General features: G+C 42.0%; 1 long non-coding RNA gene across 1 annotated transcript in view; it reads left to right on the forward strand.

Annotated features, from left to right (window-relative positions):
• Positions 1-36: 36 nt before the first annotated feature.
• The window catches only part of LOC311100754, a 74,700-nt gene continuing 56,394 nt past the window's right edge, over positions 37-18,342 (forward strand). The window contains exon 1 of the long non-coding RNA XR_014609850.1: positions 37-918. This is a non-coding gene — a long non-coding RNA (uncharacterized lncRNA). The remainder of the gene's footprint in view (positions 919-18,342) is intronic.

Genomic DNA, 18,342 nt, shown 5'->3' on the forward strand with positions numbered 1-18,342 from the left:
TAAAAGACTCCAAAAATAACCGCATGCCTGTGGGCAGGGAGACTTCAAGGTGATGTAAGACTGCGAGCAGAGCCTTTAGACAGAGAAGGGCCTATTCTTGGATATAGCCTATAGTGTTACTGTCAAGTTCTGTTAATTTGATTAAAGCGAGACCAGGGGAATACAGAAAAAGAGGTGAACAACTCCATGTAGCCTACTTACATTACAAAAGTATGTGTTTAATGCAAGTTGGGAACAGCTGGAGTCACACATTTTTGTGGGTGGGGACTACATATCCCATCGGCCACTGCCAAAATTCTTTGGGTTAGTAGCTCTCAGCATGGCTCAGTTATGTGCTGGTTTTTACCGCGTGATAAGAGACTCTTTGGAACTGCGGAGATGCGTAAGGAACTAGTGCGCGGCTACCCTCCAAACCGCTGGATCAAGCTACAGTCGAACAAGTCAACGCAAAGAACAGACAGGACTACGCGAGAACATTTAATCCAAATCTGGATGTATTCTGTTTAAGTGCATTTTATAAATTAAACGGGTTTCGCCGTCATCTGCTCTGTGGTTCGTTGACTGTTGGATCTCATGGGATAGCCTATCCCTTGTCCATGGTCAGATGTGCGTGCATTGTGGAGAGCTTTGTATGGAGTTGTGTTCAGCTGTGGATTGATTTACGCGTGCGCGGGGTTCAGCATTTAGGTTGTGGATATCTTTTTACGCATTATGCTTATGAACATTCATATCCCGTGTCATATCCATAGTCTACAGTTGTCCAGTAGTTGGGCTTTCAGAACGAATCACCATCAGTGACACAGGTGGATGTCACATAACGGCCCTGTGCGTGATGTAAGAAGAAACTGAAATTTGGATTGTAAAATGTCAGCTCTGGATAAGACGTAGCAAGAACATAGTTTTGCAGTGGCCTTACAGGTAAATCACTTTCCTATGTTTCTCTAAATAGGCTTAATCTCTGTCTATGTACATTTTAGCGGACTCTATTATAGAGTGGAGTTTAGTCCGCTATGCGTGTATGCAAGCAACTTGCATGCCATATAATTTTTATTTTATTTATTTATTTCACCTTTATTTAACCAGGTAAGTCAGTTGAGAACAAGTTCTCATTTACAACAGCGACCTGGCCAAGATAAAGCAAAGCAGTGCGATAAAAACAACAACACAGAGTTACATATGGGGTAAAACAAAACATAAAGTCAAAAATACAACATAATTTATATATATATATATATATATATATATATATATATATATATATATATATATATATATATACAGTTTGTGCAAATGTAGCAAGTTAGGCAATAAATAGGCCATAGTGCAAAATAATTACAATTAGTATTAACACTTGAATGATGATGTGCAAGAGATGATGTGCAAATAGAGATACTGGGGTGCAAATGAGCAAAATAAATAACAATATGGTGATGAGGTAGTTGGATGGGCTAATTTCAGATGGGCTGTGTACAGGTGCAGTGATCGGTAAGGTGCTCTGACAATTGATGCTTAAAGTTAGTGAGGGAGATAAGAGTCTCCAGCTTCAGAGATTTTTGCAGTTTGTTCAAGTCGTTGGCAGCAGAGAACTGGAAGGAATGGTGGCCAAAGGAGGTGTTGGCTTTGGGGATGACCAGTGAGATATACCTGCTGGAGCGCAGACTACGGGTGGGTGTTGCTATGGTGACCAATGAGCTAAAATAAGGAGGGGATTTGCCTAGCAGTGATTTATAGATGGCCTGGAGCCAGTGGGTTTGGCGATTAATAATGTTTGTTATTTGATCAAAGTGGTCCAAAGAGTTTATAATCCTATCATAAACGTAAAGTTAGCCTATGCATTTTCTCCAAAACTTCTCATGTCATGGCAAGCAACTTTGTGCAGGTAGTTTCTATGGTGACGTCTAGAGAACTAGAGTTCTTATAGTTTGCTGCTCTCAACCGGTGGTGAAGTGTACAGACTTGTCCTACCATTCAATATCAGTTTTGCCTCCCTATATGGAAACGTTTAATTATTTCTGCCAAGTTAACTGGACCTTTAAGGTACATGTGGTAGTGCACTGTTATGTAATGGCAGGGTTGCTGCTTCAATTCACAATTGGCCCCCTCATAGCCTGGTCCCAGATCTGTTGGTGGTCTTGCCAACTCCATTGCTCATTGTCAAGCCAAACATAACAATGAGTGACAAGGAGTTGACATGATAGCACAAACAGACTGGCACTCAGGCTAGCAGGTCAGGGTTCCATGGCTGCAAATTAGACATTTACATGGACCCTTAGAACTAAACTGTGGAAATAAACTGTGGAACAGAACAGGACATGTGTGTGTATTACCTGTTGAAGTACAGGTGCATCTATCGTGTCTGTAGTAAAGGCTCTGCTTCCACCTTGTGGTTTGAACGGGTTAACAACCTCTTGGAGTCTCCTAGAGCCCACTCAATGTACAACAAGATGCCCAACACAGTCAAATACACCCACCAACTGGTGATGAGCTAGTACTGCAGGCAATGGCCTTTTTATTAGCAGGAAAATAACCATCCTTGTCACCACCACTAGGGTGTACTAATGTCCCTATACCTCTGGTGAGATATTTTGTATTGTGGATACCATGTAGTGAAGAAATGCATGAACGAAAGTTAGACATTTCCAAATATGAAGATTTTACGCTTGCTCACTCTCAATTCAATTCAATTTGATTTATTGGCATGACGTAACAATATGCATATTGCCAAAGCGTACTTTGGAGATTGTGTGATTCATTTACAAAATTAACATAATTTAAATAATAATAATCAAGATTGTCAACGGGAAAATCAATAACAACAATAATCAAGGGTAAAAATAACCATACATTGAACAATAACAGTGGCATAGAGGACATGTGCAGGTTGGTCTGTCAGAAACTGTCCCTCATGTAGCAATGTAGTGCACCGCCAACAGGTAGCTTAGTGGTTAAGAGCGTTGTGCCAGTAACCAAAAGGTAGCTGGTTCTAATCCCTGAGCCGACTAGGTGAAAAATCTGTTGATGTGCTCTTGAGCAAGGCACTTAATGCTAATTGCTCCTGTAAGTTGCTCTGGATAAGAGTGTCTGCTAAATGACTTAAATGTAATAGCTCTCTGCTTCTTCCACCAACAGGACGGGTAGACTATTCTCATCAGAGAGGTCTTTGAAACCTTCAATAAGGGTTTCACATTTTTTTATTTATATTTTTTTACATTTTGTCAGGAAATGCAGCTCTGTCTCAGGTTCTGCTGTGGTGCAGTGGTTGCACAGCCTTTCCTCTACAGGGAGCCAGGTTTTCCTGTGTCTACCCTTCTCAATGGCAAGGCTGTGCTCACTCAGCCTGTACTTTGTCAAGGTTTTTCTAAGCTTTTGATCAGTAACCATGGTCAAATAGTTTGCCATGGTGTACTGTCGATTTAGGGCCAGATAGACATTTACATTTTACATTTCAGTCATTTAGCAGACGGTCTTATCCAGAGCGACTTACAGTTAGTGAGTGCATACATTTTTCATACTGCATAGCACTGCATTTAGCTTTGTACTAGTGTTTCCCAATAGGTAATGTAGTTTTGTTTTGACTGTGTTGTAATTTGGTTTATTCTGATTGATTGGATGTTCTGGTCCTGAGGTTCAGTGTGTTAGTAGAATAGGTTTGTGTACTCAGCCCCAGGACCAGCTGGATGAGGGGACTTTTTTCTTTGCTCAGCTCTTGGCATTGCAGGGCTTGGTAATGATATGAGAGGGGATCACTGTATTTGAGATGTTTCTAAAACTGAATTGCTCTTTTTGTAGTTTTTATTATTAGTGGATATTGCCCTGCATGCATTGTTTGTAGTTTTCATCTGGACATGTAGGAGAATCTTACAGAAATCTGCATGCAGGGTTTCAATGGGATGTTTGTTCCATTGGGTGAAATCTTGTTTTGCAAGTGGACCCCACACCTCGCTGCCATTAAGTGCAATTGGTTCAATGACACATTTAATTCGTTTTAGCCAAATGTTAATAGGTATTCCCATTTAAATTCGTTTTTTAATGGCGTAGAATGCCCTTCTTGCTTTCTCTCTCAGTTTATTCACTGCCTCATTTAGGTGTCCAGTTGAGCTTATTTTTCAACTTAAGTAATTGTAGTGTGTGTAGTACTCTATAGGCTATATTTTGTACCAATTCAGAACTTTGGTGTAATTCCCTGAGATCTGGATCTTCTCTGGAAAATAATGATTTTGGTCTTTTTGGGGTTTACTGCCCGTGCCCAGGTCTGGCATTACTGCTCCAGCAGGTCCAGACTCTGCTGTAGGCCATGTGCTGTGGGTGACAGCAGGCACAGGTCATCTGCGAATAGCAGGCATTTAACTTCTGAATTGTGGAGACTAACACGAAGGGCTGATAATTTTTCTAGAATAGTGGCCAATTCGTTGATGTAAATATTGAAGAGCGCAGGCTCAGATTGCAACCCAGGCAAAGGCCCCGCCACTGGTTAAAGAATGTTGTTATTTTCTTGCCAATTTTGATGCTGCTTGTATTGAGTTAATTATGTCAAATGTTTTACCCCCTACACCACTTTCAATAACTTTGTGGAACAGTCCTGAATGCCCAAAAGAATCAACTGCTTTTTGGAAGTCGATAAAGCAGGCGTAAATGTTAGTATTATTTTGGTGGACATGTTTATCTATCAGGGTGTGTAGGGTGTAAATATGATCAGTCGTGCGATGTTTTGGTATAAATCCAATTTGGCTTTTACTCAAGACATTGTGCTTATTTAGGAAGTTTAGAACTCTTACATTTATAATACTACATAAAACCTTCCCCAGGTTACTGTTCACTCAAATGCCTCTGTTGTTAGGGTCAAATTTGTCTCCCTCCTTAATAATTGGGGTTATGAGTCCTTGATTGCAGATGTCAGGGAAATAACCTACACTTAGGATCAAATTGAACAGTTTTAATATAACCAATTTACATTTTGCGCTAGTGAATTTAAGCATCTCATTTAGGATGCCATCAGGTCTGCATGCTTTTTTCAATTTGAGGGCCTTAAGTTTCTTTTAGAGCTCCTGGTCAGTAATTGGGGAGTCCAATGGATTTTGATTGTCCTTTATAGCTTTTTCTAATCCAACTTCTCATAAATGTTGCATTGTTCTGCGTTTGCATTAGTTTGAACAGTGTTGTAGAGTGTTTTAAAATGGGTTGTCCATATTTCACCATTTTGTATTGCCAATTCCTCTTGTTTAGGTTTTTACTATTTTTCCAGAAGTTGTCTGTGTTCATAGACTCCTCAATTAGTGTCTGTTGCTAGCTGTTCTACTGTGCTTTTTTGGTTCTGAGTGTACGTTTATAGAGTTTTAAACTTTCACAGTAATTAAGGCGTAATTCATCATTATTTGGGTATGTGCTAGTCTTTTTTGGTTTGTTTTTTATCCATTTCAGTTGTGCTTCTTTTGCCGTTTGCCTGAATATATTGTTGATGTGTTTTACTGATAGATTGAGGCCTTCTTTACTGTGTATGTATACAGTATGTGGTAACCACAAAGTTATCTAAGAGTGTTTGGATTTTTTGGTTACTGGTTGCTTTCTGGTATTCTTCTGTGCTGTTTTGGGCTCATCCGAATGAATTTCTGATGTTTACAGCTTTCTGGGCTGTGAATGTGTGGTTGTTTCGAGGTCTGTTTGCTCCCGCTCCCCCTCCCTGGCACTCGAGGACGCCAGGCTGCCCATCAATACGCACACCTGTCACCATCGTTACGCGGATCTGCGCTTCATTGGACTCACCTGGACTTCATCACTGTTTAATTACCTCCCCTATATCTGTCTGTTCCTCAGTTTGATCCCTGTGTCTGCATTAATGTCGTTATGTTTCCCCTGTCCAGACGCTGTCCGTGTTATGTTTCATGTTTGTATATATTAAATGTTCACTCCCTGTACTTGCTTCTCGTCTCCCAGCGTCTGTCCTCACACTGTTCTTTTGAGGAATAAGGTAATTTGGCTGTGATCAGACAGAGGTGTTAGTGGCTTGACGGTGAATGAGCTGAGAGTGAAAGGGTCAATGTCTGTAATCATATAGTCTACTGTGCTGTGGCCAAGAGGTGCGCAATAGGTGAATCTCCCCAAAGAGCACCCCCCCCCCGTAGCCTACCAGTGTAGGTACAGACCCAGGCTTCGACAGAGCTGCAACAGATCCCTTCCCTTTTTGATAATGGTGCTGGCACTGTTGTTTCTATGGGGGAGATTAAGACAGTTAGAAACAGTATGGCCTGTAATAAAGCTGTCCCCTCGTGTGGTCGTTAGATCAGGTAGTGTTCCTGTGCTCGCATTTGTGTCCCCACAGATCAACACATTTCCCTGGGCCTGGAAATGGCATGTCTCTTCCTCAAGGGTGGGGAATATCTCCTCTGAGTAATATAGGGATTCTGAGGGGGGATATATATTGTGCAAAGGAACACATATTTATCTGTAAGTACAACCAATTTCTTCAGTTTCAGGGATCAATTAGATTATGTAGTTCGGATTTGTACCAAATGATCCATCCAGAGCTGTGTTTCTGTGACGGCACAATTACCTCTCTGTAGACTGTGGGCCGGTGAGTGACAATGTCTGCCTTACACCATATGTCCTGAAGAATGATGACATAAACATCTTTCCGATAAAAAAAAAAAACTCCAGTGCTAAACTCTTCAGTCCAAAGGTTGATGAGTTAAAGCCCTGAATGTTCCACATGCTAAATGATAGCGATTTCATGTTGCAAAAATAAAGAATAACATAGTCAAAAATACAGTAACTACTAACTACTAAGATGTTAAGAGTGAGATAAACAGGATAACAGCAAACATTTGTTCTCTTTTTATTTTTTCCTTCTTCCTATTCATTGAACAAGCAAACTCTTAGTACAATAGCTATGTGTGTGTGTGTGTGTGTGTGTGTGTGTGTGTGTGTGTGTGTGTGTGTGTGTGTGTGTGTGTGTGCGTTTAGTGCATATGTAATGGATGAGCTGTTTAATTTCACTCATTCCTACCTACAGTGTTCTCCCTTCCTCTGATGGCCTCCGCGTAGCTGTGCTGGTCCTGCTGTTGGGCCCCGTGGAGGAGGGCCAGGTCTGGGCCAGGGGGCTGCCTCTCTGGTCTGGTAGAGGTGGTGGTCTGGTATGGGGTAGTAGGCTAGACTCAGTCCAGGCTGGCTGCGCCGATGGAGATGGTGATGCTCTGGTGGTGGGTGGGGCCTGTGGGGTGCGCTCGGTCTCTCTCTCTCTCTCATATACACACAGACACACACACGTTTGTTTTACTATCCTTGTTGGGACCAACATTTTTTTCATAACCCCTAAGGCTAACCTTAACCCTAACCTTAACTCCTATCCCTAAACCATAACCCTAATTCAAACCCTAATTGCAACCCTAAACCTAACCCCTAAAATAGCCTTTTTCCTTGTGGGGACCGGCAAAATGTCCCCACTTGTCTGAATTTTCCCTGTTTTCCGTTCCTGGTCCCCACAAGGATAGTAAAACCAAAAACACACACACACACATGCTTGAGGTCAGAAGGCTACGGCCTAATTCCAACTCTGAAATTACTTGACAGGTATAAGCAGTATGGTACAAGCTCCTCCTTGTTCCCAGATAGGTTGAAGATGGAACAGAAGCAGCTAGAGGCCTATTTAGAATTGGGCATAGAGCACTGCAGGGAAGCTTTTATGTTCCCTTTAACCTCTGGGTGGCGGCAACGCTCCATGCATGAATTGCCCAGTGGTTCAAGAATCGGCCAACAGTCCCAGCCACAATGGTCTTCTGACCTTATTACCCATTCACAGATTCCAGCACTGCCAGATACAGACACAGATATAGTTCTATTCAGATACTAACTCTTAAAAACAGCAAGTGAAACGCTCCATAAAATATGGAGTTGTCTGCATCGTTGGCAACACCTCCTGACAACAGAACGACTGAACGACTCCCTCCCCCTTCCCTATGTGATTATAGCCTATCTCCGAGAGGGTGCTGTTTATATAATGCATTTTTTTCTGCGGTGTCACAAACAACTCACCATGTACTGACAGCTAGCTCATTAAAGCATTACCAATCCCTGACAGACTGGAGAAAAACAGCCAGTGTAGCAAATCACCCAGGTGAGCCTGTTACACTTTTGTGTCTTTTCCCAGAATGCTTTGCTACCAAACATGTTCCCACAGTGCCTCTTTCTCTGGGGGGAATCGGTGGTTTGTTGGTTGGTACGAAGCAAAGCTTTTTTTTTTACACTGATGATGCGTCGTTTGAGTTTGGTCTGTTTTTTTTGCAGTTATTTTGCTATATGTTTGTAATGGTTTTTCTGTTGATATCCCAGTGTCCGTTTGTGAGTCCTCTACTAGCAGATGAAGTTGTGTGTTTTTGAATCACTCTACTGCTCTGTAAAGGCAGCTGTGCTGTGATATTGTGATATACCCTCAGGCTACTATGATCTGTTCAACCAGGTCCTGTTTATGGGAACCACTCAGCACTTCTATTAACACTCCTCTCCTCCTCTCCTCTTCTATACATTTTCCTTTTCCTGCCCTATCTCTCTAGCCCTTCCATCTTCTCCCCACTCCTACTATATATATTTTTCTCTCCCCACCTCTCATCTCGCCTGTCCTCCCCAGGGGGTCTCTGGTCTTCTCTCTAGCCAAGTGGAACTGTCCCTGGCCAGCACCCAGCAGCTGTTCTCCATTGAGACACACAAGGAGTTAACCCCCTACTCCCTCCATCCCTCCTTCCCTCCATCCCCCAGAATGAAAGAGAAAGGAGAGAGGGGAGAACTCAGTAAATATGTTTCTGATTGAGAAGTGCAAGTAATTAACCCTCTCTTCCTCCCAAAACAAAAACACACTTCAGCTTTGCATGTGTGACGGAGGGAGAGAAATGTGTGTGGAGTGTCTCCATGTTTCTCTATGAAGACTGGCAATGGAGGCTGAAAGTATTGGATTTAGGGTTTTATGTTGTATTTCTTGAGTAGGTGTGATTGGTTTTGCCTGTGGTTCATCAAGATTGAAAGCCTCTCAAGTTGTTCAGCATACCGAATCCATAGTGTGTAAGAGTAATCCTTAGGGATAGTTGGGTTAGCTTTACCCCTCTTGATATTTGCATGAGCTAATGATTGATGCTCAGCACCCCAGTTTATTTTATACACAATTAAAAAAGCTCTCAGAAGAAGAACACAGAACCCAGTCCCCCTCCGCCCTCCCTTCTCTCCCCTTACCCACAACACACACCCCTCGTCAGGAAGCAACACCTCCTAATTGGGATGGATGGACCTCATTATGTAACGTAAAGACAGAGAGAACAGAGAGAGGGAAACCAGAATAACACAAAGTGCTAGAAAAACAAACAATAAAAGGAACATGCTCCGTTTTCTTTCCACTTCTGAGACACCCAATGCCGACCCGGCTGTAAGTGGGAGACTAGTGTGTAGTTTGGCTGCAGAGAGGCCTCTGCCTCTCTCGCTCTCGCTCTCTCAAATGTTCTGGTGGTTCTGAGGATGAACAGAACACTTTCCCCCTTCTCTTCAATTTGTTTAAAGAGAGAGGGGCCCTTGGGATAGACTGGTGGCCCTTATGAATATTTTCCTAGCTGGCCCCTCCTTTAGCACTTCACTAATCATCTCTCTTTTCATGTGCCTGCCTATTGATGTCCTCTTTGAGCGTCAGCGTTCTAATGTTATTAATAAGGACAATAATGCATGTTATTGATCAAGTGCTTTCCACAGGCCTCAAAGCGGGCTATATAGAATAAGGAAACAGCATCTTCTTTCATGTGCTGCCCAGTCATTGACTAATCTTTTCTTCTTCCTTAAGTCTCTTCACCTAAGCTTTTACAATACTCTGTTTTTTCCTTCTGCTTTGTACTGAGAGTATCTGTGGTTTGCTGGGCTCCCCTGGGCCCTCATGCTCTGTCTGTCCCTACAAAGGGTTAACATCGCTGGCGATTGGCGACCTCGTTCTTCATTGCTACATGTTACACTCTGTATTAGCACCACACCACACTGAGAACAGTACAAATTATGCCCTGGCTTTGAAAAGAGTGCACCCTTCTCTCCTTCTCTCCTCTGCCCCACCACCACCTCTCCACCTCCTTCGCCTGTTCGTTGGATTCCTGTCGAAGCGTGTGAGAGGAATTTAGGTGGTTTACTTACTTATGCTCGGTACAATCCTCTGCCTCAGCTCACTTTTTTATACGGAAGCCAAACTATGCAAAGTCCTACACACAAGGTCATCGTTTAGATGGATCTGTTAGGCTGTACATCATTAACCTTGTTTGTGTGTGTATCTGCGTCTGTGTGTGTGTGTGCGTGTGCGCATGTTTATCTGCATGTGTGTGCATGTGTGTATGTACAGTGTTGCCTTTTTCATTGAGCTGGCTGCTGCAATAGGTTTCTTTGGACAAGTTAAAGTGTGTGATAGACGCACGCCTGTGTGTGTAGCAAAGTCCAACATTCCTTTACACTCTCCTGCAGATTAAAATAATCAGCATTTTGCACATTGCTTCTTAGCACTGTTAAACCACTGTAGGCCTGTGTTTTATGTCAGTGAAATGCCAGCAGATCCATCTGCTACATGTGATCTCTCTGTGTGTGTGTGTGTATGTGTGTGTGTGTGTGTGTGTGTGTGTGTGTGTGTGTGTGTGTGTGTGTGTGTGTGTGTGTGTGTGTGTGTGTGTGTGTGTGTGTGTGTGTGTGTGTGTGTGTGTCGTTATAGTAGGTTAGGTAAGTAAGTGGTAATAGGGCTGTGGCGGTCATGACATTTTGTCAGCCGGTGATTGTCAAGCAATTATACAACGGGTGGTTCTAATCCTGAATGCTGATAGGTTAAAACCACATTCCAGCCGGTGTCTATTCCACAAGTTACCACCGGCTAAATCTATGACGTTAAAATGGCTATTTACTCTGTTCCATCTGACTGCACAATCCACTGTTTCATCAGCCAAGCCAGGCAATTTATAAACTTGATCTCCACTATAAAAAGTATCTAGACTATCTCACATTTCTTTTAGACTAACATTTAGTTTTCAGCAGCGGAGATTTGTATAAACCTTGCTGTCTTTCTCTCCGACATTTGCAACATTGTTTCAATATTCAAATTCAATCTCCAGCTGTCCCATAGTAATGAACGTGTCTGTCGGGAGTCGGGACGAGACAGACAGGCAGGCAGTGTATCTCAGCCAGTCGAAATCACGAAACAAAGTGCAGCTAGTTTGTAATATTTCCAGCTTCAGCTTAAAGTGATTGTCTTAGCTGTGTTGTTGGCTAGCTCCTCTGAACAACAGATTCCTGACGATAGAGCACATTTTCTATGCCATGTGAAATCGCGCCTCATTAGCTCATTGTTATGGATGTCTCCAAATAAATGTCACTAGAAAACAGCTTAAACAAATGCAAATGCAGCTACTGTTGTTATTCTGGCTGCACTGTTTGACGTACCTGTAAGTTAGCCATAGTTGGCCAGCTAGCAAGCAAGGGACAAGAACGTTGACAGCCAGTATGGCAATGGAACATTTAGAACAAACAACTGGGTCCTTAGATACAGAACAAAAAGACTGAACGACTGAGTCGCGTCTCTGGCAACCGAACCGATAGAACGAACGACCAGCTTGGGTAGCAATCCTAGATTTGTGTCTGGACTATATCTTGTGGATGGATGAAATAGTATGAATAAATTCAGCAAAATAACGTTTTTAATGAAAATATGTCAATCATTATTTGAAAATGTTGGTAACCCGTTGTATAAAAGTGATAACGCCCTCGAAGCCGGTGTTTGGAGGATATATTGGCACGGCTTGCCTAACAACACCGTGCCAATATATCCTCCAAACACCGGCTTCTCTGGCATTATCAATTAAATAACTGCCGGTCTCACGGTAATTGACTGTTAATTAACATAAACACATTCAGCATCTAGCATCTCCTGGCTTCCAATCAGGCCACTGATGCGGACCTTTGGAGCATCTGCATTTGACAATAAATTCATTATTTATTTTAGACAGGTCTAAAGAAACATGATATGAAGAAAAGGTTGTCTATTTCAGAAGAACAGAATAGCATACTCTGAGTTGTCCTTATGTTCGGCCCTGATCTGGCTATACCATATGGCTGTGGGCTACACTAGTTCATTTAGCACACAAGATATGCTTAGAATTCCGTGGCATTATTTTATATTATTTTATAGTATATATACAATTGAACATAGCTGAATAAAATAGAAAGGATATTTTCTCCAAACGATTTGAGGGAGTGCGCATATGCAGCTATTCTGTGTTGAGCGGTTAACAAAGAATCAGGTACTCCCATATGCTTAATTTAGAGTTATTTATGTAACTTTAGTTGTGATACAAACGTTGGGCTATATGTTTGGATTTTTTATACATTCTAAGCCTGCATGATGCGACTAATGATGATTTGAAAAATGTTGCATGAAATGCATGAGCTCTGCTTAGTTTTTTGCGCAGGCTGTACACACTTCAATAATCTCTCATTCACAATTTGAGAAGCACGTCATAATGCCTCAAATTTCCCGGCGGCATCCCCTTTGTGTGGCCGTAATGCCCCCTAAAAAAAATCCATGCCTTTTGTGGCCGTTGTGCCCTTGGGCTGAATATAATAATTATAACTCCCTTCTCCCGGCTGCGCACTCCGAAACACCACTCACTCACATGGCTGTTGTAAAGAGAAGCAATGTGCTTAATATTAGGAAAGTTGAGAAATAAATATAGTAGGCCTAGCCTATAGAAAGCTGATGGGATCGTCCTCTTTTTAATAGAGGCCATCACTCTGTTTTCTCACACAATTGCATAGCCTATAGAAATGCTTCGCAAGATTTTCGATTACATTTGCATTTATGTCAGAGTGATTAGAGGGACAATAGAGTGCTGAGTACCAGGTAGTTAGTACGTTTGGTATGCTACTAATGACCATCAGCAGCACCAGAGATCCTAATTACGGTGACTAAACGGTCACGTGGATTTTGACTGCCTTCATGACTCGTGACCGCCGGTGTGGCAGTAATACGGTCACCGTAACAGCCCTAGTGGTGACATAGCATCTCAGCTTGGTTACTTGGTCATGAAAGAAGGATTTGGTTCTCTTATCCCCTAACACACACACACCTTGCTTTAGTAATACATAGATTTAGATTTAGACCAGAGAGTGTAAGCCTGTGGCATAAGTAGCTAATGTGTCACTGCGTTCCTGATCCAGCTTGGGCTTGTTTCCGGCATTGTTGGAGTTGGAGTGTGATAAGTCACAGCTTTAAGTGCTCTAAGTGAGATTGCCCTCCTCATTCTTATGCTCACAGCGGTTCTGTTAACTCTTTCATGTCCACCTAGAAAGCCCAGCATCTGTTTAGACTGTGAGAAAAACAGAGAGCATACTTTTGAAAGATTCTTAGTTTTGCTTGCCTACTGGAGCGCTCAATGTGGCTTCTGGGGGACAAGGAGACCCGCAGCTCCGCTAAAACCATTGACAACTACAAGCTGTTTTCAAGGGATTGTTAAGTAAATGTTATAACTTAGCTTTAATATTGCAGATAGATTTTGGCTTCTATCAATATAATTGTCTGCATAATTTCCAATCCCTTATATATTTTTTCTTTGTAAGTATACACTACCAGTCAAAGGTTGGACACACGTATTCATTCAAGGGTTTTTCTTTATTTTTACTATTGTTTACATTGTATAATAATAGAGAAGACATCAAAACTATGAAATAACACATATGGAATCATGTAGTAACCAAAAAAGTGTTAAACAAATCAAAATATATTTTATATTTGAGATTCTTCAAATAGCCACCCTTTGCCTTGATGACAGCTTTGCACATTCTTGGCATTCTCTCAACCAGCTTCACCTGGAATGCTTTTCCAACAGTCTTGAAGGAGTTTCCACATATGCTGAGCACTTGTTGGCTGCTTTTCCTTCACTCTGCGGTCCGACTACAGAGAATAAGTTCATTAGAGTTACCAGCCTCAGAAATTGCAGGCCAAATAAATGCTTCACAGAGTTCAAGTCACTGACACATCTCAACATCAACTGTTCAGGTCAGGAGGTCAGGAGATTGTGGAGGCCAGGTCATCTGATGCAGCTCTCCATCACTCTCATTCTTGGTAAAATAGCCCTTACACAGCCTGGAGGTGTGTTCGGTCATTGTCCTGTTGAAAAACAAATGATAGTCACACTAAGCCCAAACCAGATGGGATGGCATATCGCTGTAGAATGCTCTGGTAGCCATGCTGGTTAAGCGTGCCATGAAATCTATATAAATCACAGACAGTGTCACCAGCAAAGCACCCCCACACCATAACACCTCCTCCTCCATGCTTTACGGTGGGAAATACACATGCGGAGATCATCCGTTCACCCACACCGCGTCTCTCAAATTTTGACTCCAGACCAAAAGGACAAATTTCCACTGGTCTAATGCCCAATGCTCGTGTTTCTTGGGCCAAGCAGATCTCTTCTTCTTATTGGTGTCCTTTAGTAGTGGTTTCTTTGCAGCAATTTGACCATGAAGGCCTGATTCACACAGTCCCCTCTGAACAGTTGATGTTGAGATGTGTCAGTGACTTGAACTCTGTGAAGCATTTATTTGGCCTGCAATTTCTGAGGCTGGTAACTCTAATGAACTTATTCTCTGTAGCAGAGGTAACTCTGGGTCTTCCATTCCTGTGGCGGTCCTCATGAGAGCCAGTTTCATCATAGCGCTTGATGGTTTTTGCGACTGCACTTGAAGAAACTTTCAAAGTTCTTGAAATGTTCATGATTTACTGACCTTCATGTCTTAAAGTAATGATGGACTGTCATTTCTCTTTGCTTATGTGAGCTGTTCTTGCCATAATATGGACTTGGTCTTTTACCAAATAGGGCTATCTTCTGTATACCCCCCCCTACCTTGTCACAACAGAACTGATTGCCTCAAACGAGAATGCCAAGAGTTTGCAAAGCTGTCATCAAGGCAAAGGGTGGCTATTTGAAGAATCTCAAATATAAAATATATTGTGATTTGTTTAACAGTTTTTTGGTTACTACATGACTCCATATGTGTTATTTCATAGTTTTGATATATTCACTATTATTCTACAATGTAGAAAATAGTACAAATAAAGAAAAACCCTTGAATGAGTAGGTGTGTCCAAACTTTTGACTGGTACTGTATATATTATTTTAAATATATATTTTAAATATATTTTCCTTAGTTATTATTTTCCCCTAACCCTACCACCCCTCCCCTAATCAAAGTAAACTAATTAAATATATTTTCCTTCTTTATTATTTTCACCTAACCCTACCACCCCTCCCCTAATTGGAGTAAACGAATGGACAAAAATAGTTAGGTTTCCACTTCCAGCTATAACTATTTGGTTTCAATATCATCACCTCTTGAAGAGCATAGTCAGAACTACACATTTCCGATTATTCCACATTTAGCTCTATCATCAGAGTTATACAGCAAGTACTGTAACTGCATACATTTCATGATCATGGATTTTCAGATATGTGAGGGTAGCCTATCCATTTGGCATGTAGCTAGCTAGCTAAGCAAAGAACATGTGTCATTTATCTTGCTTCATCAGAGATGAAGCTTTTGGAAAGAGCTTGACATTGTCAAGTCTTCATCCTGGCAAAGTTGTCAGTCTGACTACTGTCATCACCACTATAGATGGCAATCAGATCAAACAATATTTGGATAAAGCCAACTAGTTTATCCCCTGAAAGGTAGCTTGTTAGCTATCCATATTGACGTATTCTGTTATTAGCTAGCTAATCAATTTGACGTGGTCCATCAATCAATGTAGCCTATCAATCATGATTAAACACTTAAAAACAATATTGGAAAGGGGATGATGTTAGCTAACTTCGCTAGGTAGGCCTACGTTGGTTGCAGTGGCGGTCGGTGACGTATAAGATTAGGGAGGCCAATTTGTTATTTAATGAGCATGGCCTTATTTATATTACAGCATATTGGATGACTGTCATTCATGTTCCATTCACCCAGCTCAATATAACATCGATAGGTTTAGGCTACTACAGTGACACATTCAATACCACCTTGCACACTCTTGCCTGCATCTAGCTGATCAAGGGTGTAATCATTAGTCCAAACAGTTGCAAACGAAAGTTTATATTGGAAAAATTCAGTTATGTTTTCCCCCGTTCCGTTTTCTTCCATTTAAGAAATGTTTTTTCAACAGAATCGGCGGAATGAATACACCCCTTATCACCTGCAAACACAGTTCACTTTCATAAGCCACATACAAACAGCATGATCACTTTGGTCGTTGTATAATTTCTTCTCACATCTACGCGCTCTCCCCCCTTCACCTTTTCCCTTTGCTTGTGGACATCAGTGCACAACACAACAGCTGTCTGTGACCAGGCTAAAAAACCTTTCCAAGCCAAACCCTCTAACCGCTACACACAGCCTACATCATTGTCACCATAGCTAATGACATAGTCAACATAGCTACTAGAACTAATGCATTAGTAAACCCGCTACAATCATGCAGTAAAGTGTACAGTTTAGCAGTTACACTGGCAGGCCACGGTGGCAATGAATTAATACAACCAAAAGATTACCTTGACTTAGAAGAGCTCCAGTGTTGGATAGCCATAGCCAACTAGCTAACATAGCATCCCTCTCTGTTTGAGCCGGGTCTTTGAGTAGCCTTAACTAGCTAGTAAGTGAAAATGAAAGTTAAAACAAATATTGCTAGATGTCGCTCTCTCTTGCTTCTCCTTAATTTTTGAAGAACTTAATTTGTTCAAAACTGTTCAACTATTGTCTTTCTCTGTCTTTGAGTGAACTACTCACCACATTGAATGCACTGCACTGCACTGCAGTGCTAGCTACTGTAGCTCTGATCCTTTGATTGGGTGGACAACATGTCAGTTCCTGCTGCAAGTGCTATGATAGGAGCACTTGCAGGACCCTCACGTATCTGAAATGACATTATCAATTGATGTTTACTGATCATGAAAAGCGTGCAGTTACTTGCTGTATAGTTCTGATGATAGAGCTACAGTGCCGTGAAAAAGTATTTGCCACCTTTCTGATTTTCTCTATTTTTGCATATTTTTTATACTGAATTCATCAGATCTTCAACAAAACCTAATATTACATAAAAGGAACCTGAGTAAAAAATAAAAAATAAAGATAATTTTATAGTATATATAATTTATTTAATTAACAAAGTTATGCAACACCAAATTCCCCTGTGTAAAAAAGTAATTGCCCCCTCATACTCAATAACTGGTTGTGCACCCTTTAGCTGCAATGAGTGCAACCAAATGCTTCCTATAGTTGTTGATCACTCTCACATCGCTGTGGAGGAATTTTGGCCCATTCTTGCACGTAGAACTGCTTTAACTCGTTGACATTTGTGAGCTTTCAAGCATGAACTGCTCGTTTCAAGTCCTGCCACAACATTTCAATTGGGATTAGGTCTGGACTTTGACTAGGCCATTCAAAAACTTCAAAATTGTTGCGTTTTAACCATTTTCATGTAGACTTGATTGTGTTTTTTGAATCATTGTCTTGCTGCATGACCCAGCTGTGCTTCTCTGATACAGAGCAGAATTAATGGTTCCTTCTATTAAGGCAAGTCATCCAGGTCCTGAGGCAGCAAAGCATCACACTACCACCACCATGTTTGACCGTTGGAATGAGGTTCTTGCTGTGGAATGCAGTGTTGGGTTTTCGCCAGACATAATGGGATCCATCTCGTCCAAAAAGTTGACTCAAGTTTGCCAAAAAGCACCTCCCGAGTGGCGCAGTGGCCTAAGGCACTGCATTGCAGTGCAAGCTGTGCCACTAGAGATCCTGGTTCGACTCCAGGCTCTGTTGCAGCCGGCCGCGACCGGGAGACCCATGGGGCAGTGCACAATTGGCCCAGCGTCGTCCAGGTAGGGGAGGGTTTGGCCGGCAGGGATGTTCTTGTCCCATCGCGCACTAGCGACTCCTGTGGCGGGCCTGGCGCAGTGCACGCTGACACAGTCGCCAGGTGTACAGTGTTTCCTCCGACACATTGGTGCGGCTGGCTTCCGGGTTAAGCGGACATTGTGTCAAGAAGCAGTGCGGCTCGGCTGGGTTGTGTTTCGGAGGACGCACGGCTCTCGACCTTCGCCTCTCCCAAGTCCGTACAGGGGTTGCAGCGATGGGACAAGACTAACTACCAATTGGATACCACAAAATTGGGGAGAAAAGGGGGTAACATTACATTTTTTATATATAAACAAGTTTGCCAAAAAGCACCTGGAAGCACCTGGATGATCATCAAGACTCTTCGAAGAATGTTCTATGGACAGATGAGTCAAAACTATAACTTTCTTGACGACAGGGTTC

Source organism: Coregonus lavaretus, assembly GCF_964263955.1.
Source record: "Coregonus lavaretus genome assembly, chromosome: 25".
NCBI lineage: Eukaryota > Metazoa > Chordata > Actinopteri > Salmoniformes > Salmonidae > Coregonus > Coregonus lavaretus.